This window comes from Eschscholzia californica, unplaced genomic scaffold (genome assembly GCF_041429995.1).
Source record: "Eschscholzia californica isolate CP2 unplaced genomic scaffold, dmEscCali1.0.p SCAF_1, whole genome shotgun sequence".
NCBI lineage: Eukaryota > Viridiplantae > Streptophyta > Magnoliopsida > Ranunculales > Papaveraceae > Eschscholzia > Eschscholzia californica.
The window spans coordinates 39,930,122-39,951,218 of record NW_028238198.1 but is presented as its reverse complement, the minus strand read 5'-3'; positions in this window follow the sequence as shown (position 1 = coordinate 39,951,218).

Sequence of the window (21,097 nt, the reverse complement as noted above, 5' to 3'; positions counted from 1 at the left end):
TTTTCTGCTTTCTCGAATTCTTCGGATGTGGATTAAAGATTGCCAGTGTATCATGTGATGTTTATTGTCAAGATGTTTGATGAGATTGATATTGTCGCTTTCTACAATTATATTCTTGAGTTGATTAGCTTTCGCCCATTCGAGGCCGAGTAAGATTGTCATCGCCTCTCCTTCTTCACTGTTTCTGGCTCTAGTGGATTTTACTTTCGCTTCTATGAATTTCGATTCTGCATTGTGAACAATCAAGCTAATTCCCACATTAGATGTTATATTAGTAAAAGATGCATCAACATTCACCTTAATAAAATCTTGGGGCGGGGGTTGCCATTTCTCACTAGAAGTATGTTTGATTTTCTCCTGTTTCATATTGATTTTTGGGAAGTTTTCGATCATTCTGATTATTTTATTCAGGTCATTGATTTCATATTGAAAACAATGGTCACACCTCACTTTCCATAAAATCCATAAAATGGTCGAAAAGTGAATATTTTCTCTGGTATAGCAAAGATGAATATGATTTTCCCAAGAGAAGATCCAGTCAGATATGGACGTAATATTTTCAGATATAATATTGTAGTTAAACCAGATGTTTTTAGCCAAAAGCGCAGTGTAAAAGAGCATGTTCAATAGATTCTATACTAGTGCAGTTGGGACAAGTGGTATTATTGTCGATGTATTTTCCGATTCTTTCCCTAACAGGGAGAGCTTTGGTGCAGATTTTCCAGATGAACATTTTGATGCGCGGAACGGTCGGGAGAGACCAGATGAAATTCCAGTTATGGTTGTTAGGGTTGTAATTATAACATATTGTTTCTACCCAAAACATTATAAACTTATTCATTACTTATAGGGTGGAGTGGACTATGAAGCTGGTGAATATTTGAATATTCATAAATGAATTGTCGGCAAATAATTTTTAAGATGTTTTACAATGTTAGCAACATTTCAAGATATTAAGTTTGTAAATAAGATGTTTTGTAGACATTTTAAGATATTGATCTAGAGGTAGAATATATGGTTAATACTTCGCATATCGATAAACATTTTGAGACATTGAGTCTATTAACGAGTTAGGGGCCCATAGGTCCAAAATAAAAAATATATTAGGTTTAAGGTCTAAATTGATATAAAATAAGTAATATTTCCAAAACTAAATAAATATATAATAGGTAAAAAATCTATTTTTTTAATATTTATTTTTTTCTCATGTAAATACACAGATGTATCACTAACGTGTTAATTGTTTAATGAATGTGTAGATATGTGTAGGTAGGTGTAGGAATATGTTTGTTTTACACGCAACTCAAACTAAGTTGTGTGAAGTTAAACAGTAAAATGTATAGAGTTATTTACGTTTTGTCTAATGCAATAAGATAACAATGTCATGCAAATATAATTTGTTTTTTTTTTTGTTGAATAGCAAATATAATTTGTTTGGTGAATCCCAAAAAATGTTGTATGTGAAAATGATTTGATTGATGAATATCAAATTTTGCATCTCTTTTTGGACTTTTGGCCTATTTTGTGTTAGTATTGGACGTATGGTTTTATTAATGCCCTTATTTTGGACCTTTCACTATAAGTTTCTGCACAAAAATATGTGGCGAACATTTTTGAGATATTTATTATTATTATTATTATTATTATTATTATTATTATTATTATTATTTTATAGTTATTATTATTAAGAGTTATTTTGTGACAGGGCAAACATAAATAACAAGTGATGAGAATGAGATAACGGGTGATGAGTTTGGAGCATGAATTAACTGTTCCTTTTAGTTTGGGGCGTGAATTAATTTTGACTAACTTTATCGTACAAATATAATGACGTCTAACAAACCTTAACAGTAGTTAACTCTAGTAAAAAAAATGCATGATTCCCCAAACATCTTAATTTTTTTTAACTTTTATGCCTCAAATACTAATTTCTTAAATTTAGATACCCCTAGCAATAGTTTCGTAATTTTTTCATAAATATTCAAAATAAAAATGAAAACTTTATTTACATCAATAAATATGTTTAGATAAAATGGTGAATGAAGCCCTTTTCGAATCAAACGAGTGGAACACTTTCAAGTGAAAATCTCATAAATGGTTTCGCTTGAAGCTTTAAGACTCCCGAGAGAGATAATGAGAGATCGAGTGAAGAAAGAGAGAGAGATAGAGAGAATAGAAGAGAGAGAAAGAGAGAGAGAAAGAGAGAGAGCAACATGAGAGAGAAAGAGAGGGAGAGAGAAGATGAAGATTAGGGGGCTATGTTTGATCAAGTCAATTTTGAGCTAAAAAAGAATATGTCCCCCTAAGCCAATGTTTAGTGACAAAGTCTTTATGTTCCAGAGATTTTTCTTTATTCCCCAAAGCCGCTACCTTATTATTTTTCTTAATATCTCTAAATTTACCCAAAAAAGCAACAATATGTTTTTAAGTATCAAAAATCTTACGGTAAATATTTGTGCATTTAGTTGTGTCATCGATAGAGAGGTCAATTTGTTATGCAAGGGCATTATTCCTCTTTGGACCAATTATATAGGCATCTTTGTTGGGATCGGAGCCGATTTTGGCTCGACTTAATTCTTCAAACCCAGAAACAGAATGTTCCATTGCGTTCGTCTCGTCGAGCTCTTAAATTTAGAGCCAAAAATCACTCGAATCCAATTTCGGATGAATGAGAAATTCAAATTTAAAGTTTGGACGAAGATCGGTTAAACCAAGGACTAAAGCGGCAAATAGGACAAGTCATTTTGGGGCATTTCAGCGAAGTGTGCACGTCCAGATCTAGACGGATCACGCTCATTCCGCAGGAATGCTCCAGATCTGACGATCGCGTGTCTAAGGTTTCAGGACAACATGATGGGCCTAGAAGGTTACCCTAAATAGGTCTACACCCGCAAGTGCACGGATGTCAAGTTGTAATAAATTCCGGTAAGACCGGTTCGTTCCTCAGAGACTAAGTAAACTTATTCTAAAACTAGGAAGTAATAAGATTTTCAACTGTTTTGATTTTGGTTTTAAAATGAATAAAATATTAAAATAAAGTAACGGAAATGAAAATAAACAAATGATACAAGGAACTCAAATGGGGAGAGGTGAAATGGGAGAGAGACTAAGGTTTCTGAATTCACCACATAAAATCATTTTTAATAATAAATATTAAGTCAAATTAAATCACTTTCGTTTTATAACTCAGAATTTCGGATAATGAACTATCCTAATTTCGGGAGATGTTTTCGTTAAAACTCGATTAAAATTTTGAATATAGTTTCATCATTGACCCTACATTAGAGGATTTGATAATCGTAATACGAGATTAAAGTACATATAAAGAATAAAAGAGATACAGGGAGAAAACTAAACTTTCGCTGGAAATGATTTCCTGTCTGCAGCCAAACGCACCCTAAGGAGCAGTTTTCCTTCTGTTTTTACTGTTTTTACTAGTATAGAATTCTAGTTTATAGAGAGAGAGAGGGGGGGAGAGTAGGGGTGTCAACGGGTCGGTTCCGGTTCGGGTATTTAACTATCCAGAACCGGAACCTATAAATCGTAACGGTTTCGGTTCTTGACGGTTCCGGTACCGGTACCTCAATCAAAGGATCCAGAACCGGAACCTTTAAAATTCTCGGGTACCCATCGGGTATCGGGTACCCATTGGGTATTCACAAAAGTATATCAAATATTTGTTAAAGTAGAAGAATTTGCATGAATCTAGTGAAAAGAAATATCATAAACGACATAGATCTTTAAATGAGCAAATATCTCGGGTACAATAGTTGATGAGTATAAGAGATTAGAGATTAGGGGAATCAAGAAAGAAGAAATGAACCTTTATGTTATATTAACTCGCTCACTTTTGTGTTTTATAAATTAGTTTTCAACCAAGGAAAAGAGGATTTGAGAAATTTCATAACTTGGTGAGTTGGTAACTTGGTGAGAAAAACCCTGACGTACAAGAATACTATATAATCTAGGGTATTTTTTCGTATTATCTCGGGTACCCATTACCCGTCGGGTACCCGGCGGATATACCCGATAAGGACCCGCCTCCTAGTCGGGTCCTTTCGGGTATACCCATTTAAGACCCGATTTCCTTAATGGATCTAAAACCTATACCCAGTACCTACCCATTAAGACTCAGGGTCGGTTCGGTTCTCGGGTAAACGGGTACCCATTGCCACCCCTAGGGGAGAGAGAGGGGGGCCGTGAGGGTGGGAGAAAGTGGGGGAAATTGTTTTGATTGATGTAGAGGGACTAATCACATACAGGGGAGAAGTGGCAATTGCTGTTTTTGTACCCACTGGGGCAAAAAGAAATCTCCCCACCACACCCTCTTTTTTCACTTATCATCTGCCAATTCTACTGTTAGCACATGACTATCTTCCTCCTAGTTTTTTTGTTTTTTATTTTTTAATACTAATAATTATTAGAAGCTAAATGTTATTTGTCCCCAAAACAGAGGTCGGACACATCCAAAATGCTAAGTGGCCAGCTCCTATTAGTCCCAACATATGGAGAGAGAAAACGTCCCAATCAATGGGAGCCAGCCATATGATCGACCCTCGTGTTCGGCCCAAATAACATTTCTCTTATTGGAATATGTCTTTCATTATTTTTGGGACATTGAAATATATTCTCCTACCCACTAATGTATAAGAGATTGGTAAGAGATATCTCCCATGTTCTAACCATTGGCTTGGGAAACAAACGGCAAGATACTTACAAACACTATAATTTGATACTTCCATGGAAATTTAAAGACATTGCCATGCTGTTTTTATGTAAATTAAGAGAGAGATAATATATTTTCAAATGTCTATTAATGTCGGCGATAGTTTCTTAATTAGTCACAGATGGAGAGCTTAATTAGAATTGACATACACTTTTGACTTTAAAATACTGTCCAAAAGCAATTGTTATAAAGAAAAGAACGGTCGTTCTTGTTAAATATCTCCCATCATGAATTTTTTTTTTCATTCATATCCTAATCGTTATAAGAATATTGTTTATTAAAATTACTATAACCGTTGAAGCAATTACATTTCCCTTGTAATTTCTAAGCAAGTATGTTGTTGTTGTACTTTACAATTAAATAATTCTAGTGAATGCATGTTATAATGACCTTTAAGCAACCCTAGCTTGATGATAATTTGGAAATTAGAAGTAATAATGTCTATATCTTTTTTTGTTGAGATAAGTAATAATGTCTATATGATAAGAATAAGGGTTATTTCCCTAATGACCCCCAACTTTGTGACCAGCTTCTCGCTTGGCTCCCTACTTTACGAGAAATACTCATATGGCTCCCTTCCGTTATAACACCGTTACTCTCTCTCTTCCATTTCTTTTCTCTCTCCTCCAGTATGTTTTCTCTCTCTTTCCTCTACCCAAAAACATTATAAAGTTATTCTTTACTGATAGGGTGGAGTGGACTAGGAAGCTGGTGATTATTTGAATATTCATGAATGAATTGTCGGCAAATAATTTTTAAGATGTTTTACAATGTTGGCAACATTTCAAGATATTAAGCTTGTTAATAAAATGTTTTGTGGACATTTTAAGATATTGATCCAGAGGTAAAATATATGGTTGATACTTTGCAATCGATAAACATTTTGAGATATTGAGTCTATTAACGGGTTAGGGGGCATAGGTCCAAAATAAAAAATATATTAGGTTTAAGGTCTAAATTGATATAAAATAAGTAATATTTCCATAATTAAATAAATATATAATAGGTAAAAAAAAAAAAATTAATATTTATTTTTTGGCCAGTATTTTGGGGAAATAAGCCAAGTTTCCGGAGCAATAAGTTTTGGGGAAAACAATTTTTTTTGTTTCTTCCAAACACTACCCATTTCTTCTTCCACCATCTTCCTTCTCACCAACATCAACTCCGGCGACCATTATTTCCGGCGACAACAACTCCGGTCATCCATCTCCCTCTCTCTTCATCCATCTCTTTTCTCTATCTTCCCTCTATCTTCTTTCTCATTCTTCTCTTTCCTCTATCTTTTTTTTTTTTTTTTTTTTAAAGTTCCTTTCTCATTCTTCTCTTTCCTCTATCTTCCCTCTATCTTCTTTCTCATTCTTCTCATTCTTCTCTTTCCTCTAACTTAGAGAGAGAGATACAGAGAAGAGAGAGAGGAAAGAGAGAGAAGACAGAGAGGAGAGGAGAGAGAAGAGAGATAAAGAGTGGAGAGAGAGGAGAGAAAGAGTTTGGCGGTGGCCGGAGAGGGAGAGTTGGCCGGAGAAGAGAGATAAAGGTACGTTTGGATTGAATTTTTTTGGTTTTTCACCGTCTTCTCCGGAAACTTTTTAGCTTTTCCCAAAGCGATGGCCTATTTTTTCCTCATGTAAATACACAGATGTATCACTAATGTGTTAATTGTTTAGTGAATGTGTAGATATGTGTAGGTAGGTGTAGGAATATGTTTGTTTTACACGCAACTCAAACTAAGTTGCGTGAAGTTAAACAGTAAAATGTATAGAGTTATTTACGTTTTGTCTAATGCAATAAGATAACAATGTCATGCAAAAATAATTTGTTTGGTGAATCCCCAAAAATATTGTATGTGAAAATGATTTGGTTGATGAATATCATATTTTGCATTTCTTTTTGGACTTTTGGCCTATTTTGTGTTAGTATTGGACGTATGGTTTTATTAATGCTCTTATTTTGGACCTTTCACTATAAGTTTCTGCACAAAAATATGTAGCGAACATTTATTATAATTAAAATTTTATAATAATTATTATTAAGAGTTATTTTGTGACAGGGCAAACATAAATAACAAGTGATGAGAATGAGATAACGGGTGATGAGTTTAGAGCATGAATTAGCTGTGCATTTTAGTTTGGGGCGTGAATTAACTTTACTAACTTTATCGTACAAAAATAATGACGTCTAACAAACCTTAACGGTAGTTAACTCTAGTAAAAAAAAATGCATGATTCCCCAAACATCTTAATTTTTTTTAACTTTTATGCCTCAAATACTAATTTCTTAAATTTAGATACCCCTAGGTATAGTTTGGAAGTTTTTTCATAAATATTCAAAATAAAAATGAAAACTTTATTTACATCAATAAAAATATTTAGATAAAATTGTGAATGAAGCCCTCTTCGAGTCAAACGAGTGGACCATTTTCAAGTGAAAATCTCATAAATGGTATCGCTTGAAGCTTTAAGACTCTCTCGAGAGATAATGAGAGATCGAGTGAAAGAAAGAGAAAGAGATAGAGAGAATAGAAGAGAGAAAGAGAGAGAGAGAGAGCAACATAAGAGAGAGAGGGGGAGAGAGAAGATGAAGATTAGGTGGCTATGTTTGATCAAGTCAATTTTGGGCTAAAAAAGAATATGGCCCCCTAAGCCAATGTTTATTGACAAAGTCTTTATGTTCCGGAGATTTTTCTTTATTTCCCAAAGCCGCTACCTTATTATTTTTCTTAATATCTCCAAATTTACCCAAAAAAGCAACGATATGTTTTTATGTATCAAAAATCTTATGGTAAATATTTGTGCATTTAGTTGTGTCATCGATAGAGAGGTCAATTTGTTAAGCAAGGGCATTATTCCTCTTTGGACGAAGTACATAGGCATCTTTTGTTGGGATCGGAGCCAATTTTGGCTCGACCTAAGTCTTCAAACTCAAAAATGGAATGTTCCATTGCATTCGTCTCGTCGAGCTCTTAAATTTAGAGCCAAATATCACTCGAATCCGATTCCGGATGAATGAGAATTTCAAATTTAAAGTTTGGACTAAGATCGATTAAACCAAGGACTCAAGCGGCATATAAGACAAGTCATTTTGGGGCATTTGAGCGAAGCGTGCACGTCCAGATCTGGACGGCTCGCGTTCATTCCGCAGTAATGCTCTAGATTTGACGATCGCGTGTCTAAGGCTTCAGGACAACATTGGGACGCAACCAGAATCGTCGGTTCCGCGAGATACAACTGCGCACGTCTCCTCCGCATCGGTATATGAGTGGGGTTGCGTTAGTGTCAATCTAACCGCTAAACGCTCCAAATTGCCACCGACTCTAATATTCACTTATTTCAAGTTGAGTCCGCCATTTGAAAGGGATATATCTATTAACCCAAAACAACACATATACCTATTCGATTACTATATAAACAAACCAAATTCATTCCATTCATCATCCAATTCATTCTCTTCTCTTCTAAAATTAGTATTCTGATGTGTCTGGAATATAATTCCGATTTTAAAATAATCTAATATATCTAAAATTCTTAAAAAAGAAGTCTCCAAGTGTGAATTCCGTCTATTCTCTTCTTCACTTCTCTTCTGAAATCAGTATTCTAGTGTGTCTCGAATATAATTCTGATTTTAGAACTATTCTGGTGTGTCTGGAATTCCGAAGAGAGAATTATCCGAGTGAAGTTATAATATTCAAGTGTCTAGAAGATCTATTCGCGTCATTCTAATAGTTCATATTATTTACGAAGGTTCACCTGCTTTGAGAATATAGAAGTACCATATTAAATTCTGAAAGGATAGTAATGTATTACGAAGGAATACACCCTAATCGCTGGTATTGTTATTGAGAGAGAGAGAAGGAGGGAGAGAGAGAGAGAGAGAGAGAGAGGGAGAGAAAAAGAGACAGACAGATGCTCTCGGTATAGGGCGGGCCGGGAGGGGGGATAAAGTGGGGGGAATTATTTTGATTGATGTACATGTTAGGATATATATGCTATCTATAAATGAGGATCGAGATCCAGTTTAAATTTCGAATTTTAAATATAAATTGTACTCAAAGATTATATCCCACAAATCATGTAACAGATTTTCTTTTGCAACTATATAAATACAAACTCTAAATCTCTAATAGAGACAGAGAGAATTAATTCATTTACATGGTATTAGAGCTCATACCTCTTCTTCGATCTCTAATGGCTTACACAACTTCTTTCCGTCCTCTGTTAACCCCAACCCAACTTCCCACTATCCATCCTTGACTAACCTAGTTCTTCTAGTTTCAATCAAGCTTGACAACACCAATTTTTTAACATGGAAGACGCAGGTAATATCTATTATGAAATCACAAGACCTCTTTAGCCATGTTGAATCCACCACCACCCCTCCTCTGATTCATGATCTTGAAACCAACATTGGAATTCCAAACCCAAGTTATCTCCAATGGACTCGAATAGACCAAACTATCATTAGTTGGTTGAATACAACTCTATCTCTTTTAATCCTTTCCCAAACCCCAGATTTTCAAACCTCTAAAGAACTCTTCACCTATCTCCAAGACACGTTTTCTGCACAAAACACTGCTAGAAAATCACAACTGATCTTACATCTTCAAACTATTCAAAAGAATCAACTAACCATGGCAGAATACATTGGAAAAATCAAAGAAATCTCAGACGTTATTTCTACTTCTCATGCTCATGTTTCTGATATAGAATTATTTCTTCACACCTTAAGAGGATTGGGACAAGATTATTCTGCATTTGTGACAGCCATTGAAACTAGAGAAAATCTCCCATCTTTTACTCAACTTCAACCTTTACTATATACTCAAGAAATGAAAGTGATTCAACTGAATCAATCTTCTTCTTCCACAACCCTCATTGCCCAAAACCCACAACCAAGTCACCCAAAACCTCCAAAACTTTAAAAACCAATATACCAAATTATGATTTTTTTTAAGGGTATTTGGTTGCCGATGTTATCCTCTTTTAACCCCGTATAGGCAAAATAAGTTGGAGTATAAGTCTCAACCATGTGTCTTTATTGGGTACAATGATAACCATAAGGGATATCGATGTTTTGATCCGAAAATCAATCGAGTTTACATATCGAGGGATGTCATATTTGATGAGCATTTATTTCCATATTCTTTAACACCAGTTCAAAATGTGTCAAATAAAATAAAAATCAATGAAGCACCTAGTTGGGTTTTCTTATAAATCCCTGAACCCATTCCCTCCCAACCCACAAATTCAAATTCATTTCCACATGATTCTCTTCCACCAAACTTCATTCCACTAGAGAACCCATCTTCCTCATCACTCCATAATAGTGAAGCATAACTACTCAATTGAAATGAAGTCCCTCACTCTCCTTCAACAGATCACGAGGTTGCTTTCCCGGATGAGATTAATTCTTCTCTTGAAATGGTTGTGACTGATCCGTCTTCTTCAATGTCGATTCAGCCGAATCATTCAATGGTCACTCTATCAAATCTAGGTATTCTAAAGCCAAAGGTAATACCCTCATTATTAGCTTCTAAATACAATATTTCATATGCTCTTTTATCTACAGTACCTTGCTTACCAAGGAACCAAGCTGTTTCAGTGAAGCGATTAAAGATCAGAACTGGTGTGTAGCAATGGCGGATGAATTTAATGCCTTATTACGCAATAAAACATGGTTGTTGGTATTGAGACATACAAGTATGAATATTGTCGGGTGTAAATGGTTATATCGCGTCAAAACCAAGAGTGATGGAAGTGTTGATCGATTTAAGGCCCGTCTTGTAGCAAAGGGATATGCACAACAATATGGTTTTGATTATGACGAGACATTTTCTCCGGTAGTAAAACCATTCACAATAAGATTAATTTGAGTGTGGCTATTACTAAAGGTTGGCAGATCAAACAACTTGACGTAAAAAATGTTTTCCTTCACGGCTATTTAGATACCGAGGTCTATATGGAACAACCAATCGGTTTCATTAATAAAGCCTATCCTGATTATGTTTGTCGTTTGCACATAAGGCTATTTATGGACTCAAGCAAGCGCCTCGTGCATGGTTCACGAGGTTTACTTCTTATCTTCAGGAATCGGGATTCATTGGTTCCAAATCAGATACCTCATTATTTACCTACCGCACTTCATCGTCCATTATCATATTATTGCTTTATGTAGATGATATTCTTATCACAGGTTCTGATTCAATGCTTTTAAACACAATCATAGAGAACTTAAATTCACAATTCTTTAAGAGTAATCTGGGAGACTCATAATTTGCTGGGTATGAAACTCAAAAGAAATCGGTCTAGCCTTCATGTAACTCAGACAAGGTATACTGTTGATTTGTTGAATAAAGTTGATTTGCTATTGTCGAAGCTTGTTACAACTCCTTCTCCATGTGGTAAGAAGCTTTCAAAGATTGATGGAACTCCTTTTACTGATGTAACTTTGTATCGTCCACTTGTCGGAGGCCTTCAATATTTATCATTAACGAGACCTGATATCACTTATTTAATAAATCAAGTCTGTCAGTTCATGCAGTCTCAGACTGATGTTCATTTTGGGGTTGTTAAGAGAATTTTACGTTATTTGAAAGGAACTCTTGGCAGGGGCTTATTTTATTCTAATGCTGCTACTTCATCAATCGAAAATTTAGATATAAGTTTAACTGCATACTCAGTCGACGATTGGGCGGGTGATCTAGATACTCGGAGACCGGTGTCTGGTAGTTGTATTTACCTTTGGAAGCATCTAATTTGTTGGACATCGAAAAAGCAACCGATAGTATCTCGGAGTAGTACGGAAGCGGAGTATCGGGCAATGACTTATGCAACAACTGATATTGCTTGGATTCAATTTCTTCTACGAGATATAGGAATTTCAATGAAAGAGCCGCCAACTTTACATTGTGATAATGTAAGTGCGACTGATGGCGTACATTCTAGTCTTGCATTCTCGTACTAAACATGTGAATCTAGACTACCATTCCGTAAGGGAACGAGTCAACCGCCGTTCATTACGCGTCTTATGTTCCTACTCGGGACCTTGTTGCCGATATTCTTACGAAGGACCTAATCAAATCTCGACATCGAAACTCATGGATCCAACGGTTCAGCTTGAGGGGGGATGTTAGGATATATCTGGTATCTATAAATGAGGATCTAGATTCAGTTTAAATTTCGAATTTTAAATGTAAATTGTAGTCAAAGATTTTGTTTTGCAACTATATAAATACAAACTCTTAATCTCTAATAGAGACAGAGAGAATTAATTCATTTACACTACAGAGGGACTAATCACATACAAGGGAGGAGTAGCAATTGCTGTTTTTGTTCCCACTGGGGCAAAAAGAAATCTCCCCACCACACCCTCTTTTTTCACTTATCATCTTCCTCCTTTCTTTTGGTTTTTTATTTTTTAATATTAATAATTAAGCCAAATGCTATTTGTCCGAAAATAGGGCCGGGCACATCCAAAATGCTACTTGGCCGGCGGCTCCTATTGGTCCAAGCACATGGAGAGAAAACGTCTCAATCAAGGGGAGCCAACCATATGATCGGCCCTCATGTTAGGCCCAAAAAACATTTCTCTTATTGGACTGTGTCTTTCTTTTTATTTTTGGGACATTGAAAAATATTCCCATGTCCAATAATGTGTAAGATATTGGTTTAAGACATTTTAAATGTTCACTATTGTCAAAGAGATTGGTAAGAGAGATCTTAGATATCTCCTAGTGTTATAACCATTGGCTTGGGAAACAAAGGGCAAGATACTTAGAAACAACATAGTTTGATACTTGATGGAAATTTAAAGACATTGCAATGCTATTTTTATGTAAATTAAGAGAGAGATAATATATTTTCAAATGTCCAGTAATGGGGGAGATAGTTTCTTAATTAGTCACAGATGGGGAGGTTAATTAGAATCCACCTACACTTTTGACTTTAAAGTGTTGTCCAAAAGCAATTGTTATGACGAAAAGAACGTTCGTTCTTGTTAATTATCTCCCATCATGAATATTTTTTCATTCATAACTTAATCATTATAAGAATATTATTTCGAATCACTATAACAGTTGAAGCAATTACATTTCCCTTGTAATTTTAAAGCAGTAGGTTGTTGTTGTACTTTACAATAAAATAATACTAATGAATGTATGTTATAATGACCTTTAAGCAACCCTAGCTTGAGGATAATTTGGAAATTACAAGTAATAATGTCTATATGATAAGAATAACATATTGTTTCTACCCAAAAACATTATAAACTTATTCTTTACTTATAGGGTGGAGTGGACTGCTAAGCTCATGAATAATCACACTTCAAGATATAAGGTAAAGATTGATATGTAATTCAAATTGGGAATTGATATTTTTTTGTTGATCAAGGAGGCATATAGCTTTCGTTGTTGATCACAACCCTCCTTCCTATCATAGTTCCTTCTCATCTAATGTCTCATATACTAATAGAAGTTTGACATACCAATGTCTCACATATTGGTGGACATTAGCAGGAATCACCTCAGACATTGATAGACATTTTAAAAAATATTTTCTCTTTGAGTTTATACAAAAAAAATTATTGCAATATCTTCAAATGTCCATAAAACTATAATGTCCTAAATAAAACACAATATTTCAACAAAAAAACACATATTCACGTATGCGAGTGGTGGTGATGGGCTAATTTTTTCCTTAATGAAAAGGCAAGAAAGTTTGGTAGGAATGTGCATTCGATCATTACCGTTTAGATTTTACTTCAGTTATTTCTGGACTGAGTCCCTGAGTGATGGTAATAGGAAAAAGAATATCCAAGAGAAGAAGGACATCAAGAGAAAGAAAAAAGAGGAAACCAAATAATCATATATTTAAATATTTGTGGGCTTCAACTCAAAACCAATCGGCGTGGAGAGGGTCTAGACATTATATTTTTGATTAGTAAATCATCTTTTTTTCATGGGAGACTATTCTCACACGTCTCCTCACGCGTCACGTTTTTTCAACTTTCTTTTCAGGTGAAGAGGAGCACTTCGCTTTTAAACCTATAACGCGTACGCTTAGCTTTGATACCATGTTAAGTTTCATCAAACTCAAAACAAAATGACAATGAGTGGAAAGACCTACACATTATATTCTTAGTTACTAGATCAGCCTCTTCTATGTTGGAACTATTTTCACACTTGGTTGCTCACTCCCTTCTCTTTCTTTTGTATCTTCTTTTTTCTCCTTGTAATCCCATAATCTTCAATGAAATTTATTTAGTGCAAAAAAATGATATGGAGCCACAGATCCATAAGACAAAGAAAGAAATTTGTGATTATTTGGGCCAAAATTGATGATCTATTTTTCTTGTTTTCTTTTGCTTCATATACAACTTCCACAATTGAATGATTAGACTTCACCCACAAATAAGAAGTTTAAAGTAATGAAAAAGCAGAATAAATGGACCATTTAGTACTTTTTTTCTCCTCTTCTCCATTTCCCTTCAATGGAAGAGTTTGTGCATGTTGAATTTACTAGTTGATTTTCTCACATACACAAGAGTAGCAAACCAACAAAGAAAAAGAACCACGAATGGTAGTTGAGGGAAGAGTTGTGTATTGTATTTAAATTACCTTTTTAATCTGTATATCCTAGCTTGTTAGCTTCACTTTTCCTCTTAGGCTTGAAAGCAAAATCACATGAGATGGATTTTAGCTTTGAAAATTTGAAAGCAATGTTCTAAGTACTTTTTTCAGCTCCTACTTATTTTACCCCATTTCCTATATCCTGTATTTCTTCAAGGATATTATTACTTCTTCCTCCTCAATTTCCTTAAAATCAACCTTTATCCTTTTCAACCTTCTATCATTATTATAGATTTTTTCTTTCAAAAGAGACTTTTCCTTTTCCATATCTTTATTCATGAACAACTTTTTGGTCATTGCTTTAATCATGACATACCATCCAAATGCATGATTAGTGGTTATAGTAATGTTAGTTAAAAACACACTATTGTTCATCTACTTTTCGATTCTTTGCATTACCTTTATGCATATGTTATATTTTCTTGGTAGATAAACTCATGGGAAGGTGATATTAGTCTAAAGGAGTTATGGATACAAACTCTGTCATAATTGAATAAAAATAGAAATTATTAGAAGCATTCTCTAAATGATCTATTGCTTTTTTGTCTTCGATATTCAATTTAACGTATGTATATGTCATCTTACAAAACAGTATATGCTAAATTATGTGGCAATTGTTGTTACACTTGAAGATAAGTGTTGTGAATCACTCATTTTGAAGACCAAGCATGTGATGAAAGTGTTTATCAAAATTGTAAAGTTTGATGGGAAGCTTAAAAGGGTTAGGTAAGGGTGTTTTTTAGTTCTTTGTTTTCTAGTTAAATCAACATTAATTTTGTTTATTTTTTTGACATCCATACAAAATCAGTTGCTTCTAGCAAGTTGTAGTCATAATTATTTGAATTATGGAGGTTGAGTGTCCACTAAAGTCCAAACCAATGTGGGGATTGCATGGGGTCTGTCTTAATATAATATGTATGAGAAAAGTAAAGCAAATTAATGGGTTAAGGTTAGGGTTAGGGGTCAAATTTAATAAAAGAAGAGGTCCTATGGAAGTTGAAACCAGGGTGGAAGTAATATTTAGGTGGGTTATATTCAAAGACTTGATGGGGACATAAAGTACCTTTATAAGATAAGAAAGTTGATTGTTTAAGTGGGAATCTTTGAAAGCCCCTCCATTTCACAATGATATATATATAAACACTGAAGGAAGGAAATATTAATAATCCCCATAAAGATGAGATGAATGTTTGGTGAATCTGGATCATTTACATTGAGATATGAAAAGATTTGCCTACTACTCTATGTTCTTGAGTTTGATGAGTATGTTAAATGTTGGGTTTGTTCCCAATCTAAATAAGATTTGTTCCTAGTTTAGTTGTTTAATAAGAGTTTTTGTGTGGTTTTATCTTTGTAATAGAGTTTTACTTTATAACAAAGTTTCATCTCAACTGCATGCATGTATTTACAGTTACAAAATAAGTTTGAATGTGAAAATAAAACTAGTTATGACATCCGATTTTATTAGACAAGAAATTCGGTCGAAGGCTCAAATCTCCTCGTTTCTTTAGTTTAAAAGACTTCCTAAATTTTTGTTCGGTTAGAACCCAAATACTTTTAAACATGTTCTTGAAGTCCAATGCAAACTATTGAAAACTCAATAAAATTCATATATTTATTTCCCTTATTTTAATTACTATTCTATCCTAGACCAAGCTAGTGTACCCCATTGCAAACCATTGCGAACACAACGCTAGAAACTCAATGCATATTTACATATTTCCGGAAAGTTGATTGTTATAGCCCCCAATGCCATGCAACCCAACGCAAACCATTGAAATCCACTACAAACCATTTCAAACTCAAACAAACCATTCAATCAACATATGTGTTAAAACTGATTGTTGTACCCTCCCATTTACTGCAACCCCACTGCAAACTATTGCAAACATAGCACATCATTACAAACCAAATGCAAACAAAATGGAAATCATTGCAAACCATAGCATGCAAACTCAATGCTATCCACATATTTTTGTAAGATTGTACCTCCCAGTCCAATGCAACTCCACTGCATTCCAATGCAACCCATTACAAATCCACTACAAACTAGTGCAAACGATTACAAACTCAAATGTTTCCATTAATTCCCTCTGTATATGTATATATCTTAAGAAGTCCCTACACAGGGACGGAATCAGGATCAATGATCAAGAAGGGCCAATGTAGACTAATCGATAACCTTGGCTAAAATGTTAGAGAAAATAGATTGTATATCTTTTCCAAACCCACTTAGAGAAGTCTTGAAACACAAAAAACAAGAAAATATGCTATCATGGTCGAACACGGGTCACTTGAGTTATAACAACAAAGTACTACCATGAAGCTGCTAACAGTTGATGTTATGTATTTAGTATTATATGTATTAATAGGTTATTTTTGTGAATCATGGTTATTGTAGATTATAGTGGAGGTCAATACAGCTAGGTCGAGGGGGGCGATGGCCCCCTTCGGCCTAGCTGTAGTTCCGTCCCTGTCCCTATATATATAGCTCAAATGTAAAACTCAAAAACAATTCAAATTAAGTCGTGCTTATTTATATTATATGATTATTTTGAGATTTTCATTCCTTAGTGACAAAATAGAACTCCTCTCTTCTTTTTTTATGTTTCCAATGCAAATCCCTAAAGTCGTGGTTATTTATATTATATGATTATTTTTGTAAAAAAAAAAAATTTGTTGTTTTGGAGATAAATAAGGCCTTGGTATAAACATTATAAATGATGAGTTAAATAGTTAGAGATATATCAAGAGGACGCTCAAGAAATAAAGTCTCTTCTTGATATATCTATATCTAACATCTACCCCATCATCTTAGAGATGCAAGTTGAGTTTTTCATTAGAGACAATTTTCAAAAAAAAATTAAAAAATTCTATGTCCCACTTGGAGTTTCTAAAATTGAGTGTTGCATTGGAAATGCTATTATAGGCTCCTAACGATCGATTGGTTGTTGTATCACTCCAAACTTTGTCGAACGAAATGTTTAATGAATTGGCATATCTAGTGAGACTTGTTAACCTTTGGACGATCAGTGGAACCTGATGATCCAAAAAATGGTTATCAGTTGACTGCAGGCAATAAGCCAAGAAAATACCGGAAGTCTAATGGGTCACCTCATAGCAAGTCAATAGGGAGGTTTAATCCTAAAGAGTCAGCCACTCAAGCCCATAACTAGGGGATCGGTACGGTTGTCTTATGCGCCTTAATCCTTACCTTAGCTCAAATACAACCAGGTCTACCTTGGGATTTAAGAAAATACTAAGGGGTCCGCGTAAGTGGGGCTGATACCTCAATCCGAAAACATGGGGCGTAGAACCGTGCCTAATGCTTACCGACTTAATCTCGAATCATATCAAAGATCCTAGTCGGCGATCGAGGATCCTAAGTATTTATTAAACTTTAGACTTCAAAAGTCCCTAAAGGAGAAAACTTCTCCTAAAGAATCTACAAACTCGGAAATACAATCTATCAAGCATCCTTGAACAAGGTAACTTCAAAATATCAAATATACAGGATAATCCCAAAGAAGAATCCTAACATCTTCCGACTACGAAATAGTAATTTCAATCTAACACGGTGGATCTCAACCGCCTCATCATCACCGTCTCTCTCTATAGTAGGTCAAAACAACCTATAAAAGATAATCCAATAGCCTCGAACAGGACATAATCAAAACGAGCCAACTATTTCTCTCAATCAAACGAGTAAGTCTACAACGTCGCAGTCTCATCATTCTTAGCCGGCGATAACTCTCTCCTCTCTTTCTTTCTATTTCTCTCTCTCGTCTTTGTCTCTCCTATTTCTGATGTAGACATGGCGGGAATAAGGAAGATAATAAACTTGAATAAAGAACGATAAGAATAACGATAAAATAATAAACATTGATTGATAAAACTCTGAAGGATGATCTTTAATGACAAACTTAACGTCCCTTTTATAGGAACTTAGACTTTATTAGATAGACTCAAACTAGGATTCCTAAATATCGGAATACTTAAATATAGAAACTTCCTAAGCATAGACTCAATAGGAATATAACCAAATTTAGACACTTACTACTAACCCTAATGGACTCGGCCGATTGGCCTTCTAGAAGATTCGGTCGTGAGGCCCATTGATGAGGGCGTCTGACCTGGCATTATCTGGATCAGCCTCCCCTTCTCTCAAAAGGTTCGTCTAGAACTATTTGTAAAGGTAGTTCAATTCTTCAGAGTCTTCTTCAATTGGTAGCAACTTCACAAGCTTTTTACTCCAAAAAAATTCGTAAGTATTCGCACGTCCACGGTACGTAGCATTAACATCGGATTGTCGAGGACGCCCTAGAATAAGATGACATAAGTCCATGTTCGTCACGTCACATGTAACCTCGTCTATTTAACGAAACCAATAAAAAGAGAGACTTTACACATCTGATCGACACGTGTAGTAGTACCACACTGTATCCATGCAGTTCGGTAAGGGATCGACTTCGGTGTTGTTTGAATTCCTAAGTGAGACAAGTTTGGCAGAAATAAGGTTTCTACACAACCGTTGTCAAGAACAAGAGTACACACCTCACTCAGTATAGTTCCCTGTGTAACGAACAAATTCTTTCGTTGTGAGTGTTGTTTCAGATAAGGAGTGAATAGAATTTTTCTTATGACCAACATAACTCAATCACCATTATCAGGATTGGTGAGTACTTATTCGACATGCTCGTCATCGGAGTCGGTGTTTGTCTGTTTCTTCATAATGTTGACTTTGCCTCTAGATGGACAAGCATTAGAATAATGACATGTTTCATAACAACGATAACACTTAACCAGAGGAGGTTTCTTAGTATGGATTATCTGTCGTTGATTTGGAGTTGTCCTCGGTCGGTTTAGTGTGTTCAGCATCTTCCGTTGTTGTCCGAACCGGTTGATTACGTATTGCATGTCCACGGTACAGAATTCGTGAATCTGTTTCAAAAAACCGAGCCACACTTATACATTCAGAAACCGAAGAGTACGACCGTAGATTAACTAGGTCTTTAATATCGTTACGAAGACCATCTTTGAATTTTTTCCACTTTTATAGACTCCGTATCAGGTAAGTTAAGCCTTGCACTGAGGCGATGAAATCTAGAAGCATATTCTTCTACAGACCTTCTACCTTGTCGGCAACAAATGTATTCAACACATAGTTGAATCTCATAATCCGGAGGAAGGAAACGTGCTAACATGAGAGGTTTGAGTTCTAACTAAGAAGAAAGAGGAGGTATCTTCATGAGATGACGACGTTCAGATTCTTGTTTCCACCAAGTAAGAGCGTTTTTAGTCAAATAACTGGTGACACATCTTACCTGTTCTTGGTCGTGTACTTGCATGACGTCGAAGAAAATCTCAAATCGAGAGATATAATCCAAGAACTCCTCAATATTGATGGACCCGGCATAAGCGGGTACATCCATGCGGATACGATACGAGGGACTTGAAGACGAAGAGGAACCCGAGGTGTTGTACTCGGTTTCGATTGGGTGTGGGGGGCCCTAGTTCGGTTGTTGGTGGAGGAGCTACGGTGAAGAGGTGAGTGTGGGTTGGAGACGAGCATGGGTGATGGGTGAGGGTTCGGTTGATGTAGGGCTCGAACTCTCGGGTTTGGTGCGATGGATGGGTGTCGATGGGTCGGTGATGGTAGACGGGTTGCTCACGGTTAGGTTGGTTGATGTTATGGACTGTTGTGATGGGGTAATTAGTAGTGGGTTGAGGACGTTCCAATTTGTAATGAGTTCGTTTTGGGTTAAAATCGATCTGTCGGGTTTGGTACATGGGTGGGGTTTCAATGGGTCGGTTATTGTATGTGGGTTGGGTCCGGTTTTATTGGCCGAATGTGGGTAATGTTGTTGTAGGGTACGTGGAAGTGGGTCGTGGGGTTTCTAAAGATTTAGGGTTTGGGAACTGTTGGTCGGATAGATGAGGGTAGGTTAGCATGGGTTGCCCGATTGCGCTATGGTTTGCCGAAGGTTCGACGAAGAGAGGGGTTGAGAATGGAGGTCGATGGTTGGTGGCGGTTGGTGTTGTAAATGTGGTTGGTTGACTAGGGTAGGTTAAGTGGGTTGGTGGAGGTGACAAGGGGTATGGACTGGTGATGGTATGACCGAATATGGTGTGTTCGGATCGGTGTGGCTAGGGTTGAAACTGCATGGGATGTCGAAGGTGGTGGGTATGGGTTGTGTTGTAGAAGAGGATGGTGTAGATATCGGTAAAGATGAAGTGGGAGGTTGCTTTTTGGAAGGAGAAAATTTAGGACACATACTGTCGAGCTTTAAGTTGATTCCTCTGATTGCATCCTGAACTTTGCGAAGTTGGTGATTGATGTTATCAAATTTTCAGTGTTGTCTCTCTTTTATTCATCCAAAGTTTCTTCGAACTTCGAAACTGATGATAATCCTTGCTTAATATTGTCCCATTCGGAAGCGAAGGTTGGAGCCTTCTATTTAGCGAGAGTATTGAGAAGAGTAGGTTCACCATCTCGAAATTTTTTAAGGCTCTAGATACCACTTGATGTAGACACAGTGGAAATAAAGAAGATAATTAACTTGAATAAAGAACGATAAGATAATATAATCTTTGATTGGTAATTCTCTGAAAGATGATCTTTAATGACAAACTTAACGTCCCTTTTATAGGAACTTAGACTCTATTAGATAGACTCAAACTAGGATTCCTAGATATCGAAAATACTTAAACATAGCAACTTACTAAACCTTGACTCAATATGAATACAACCA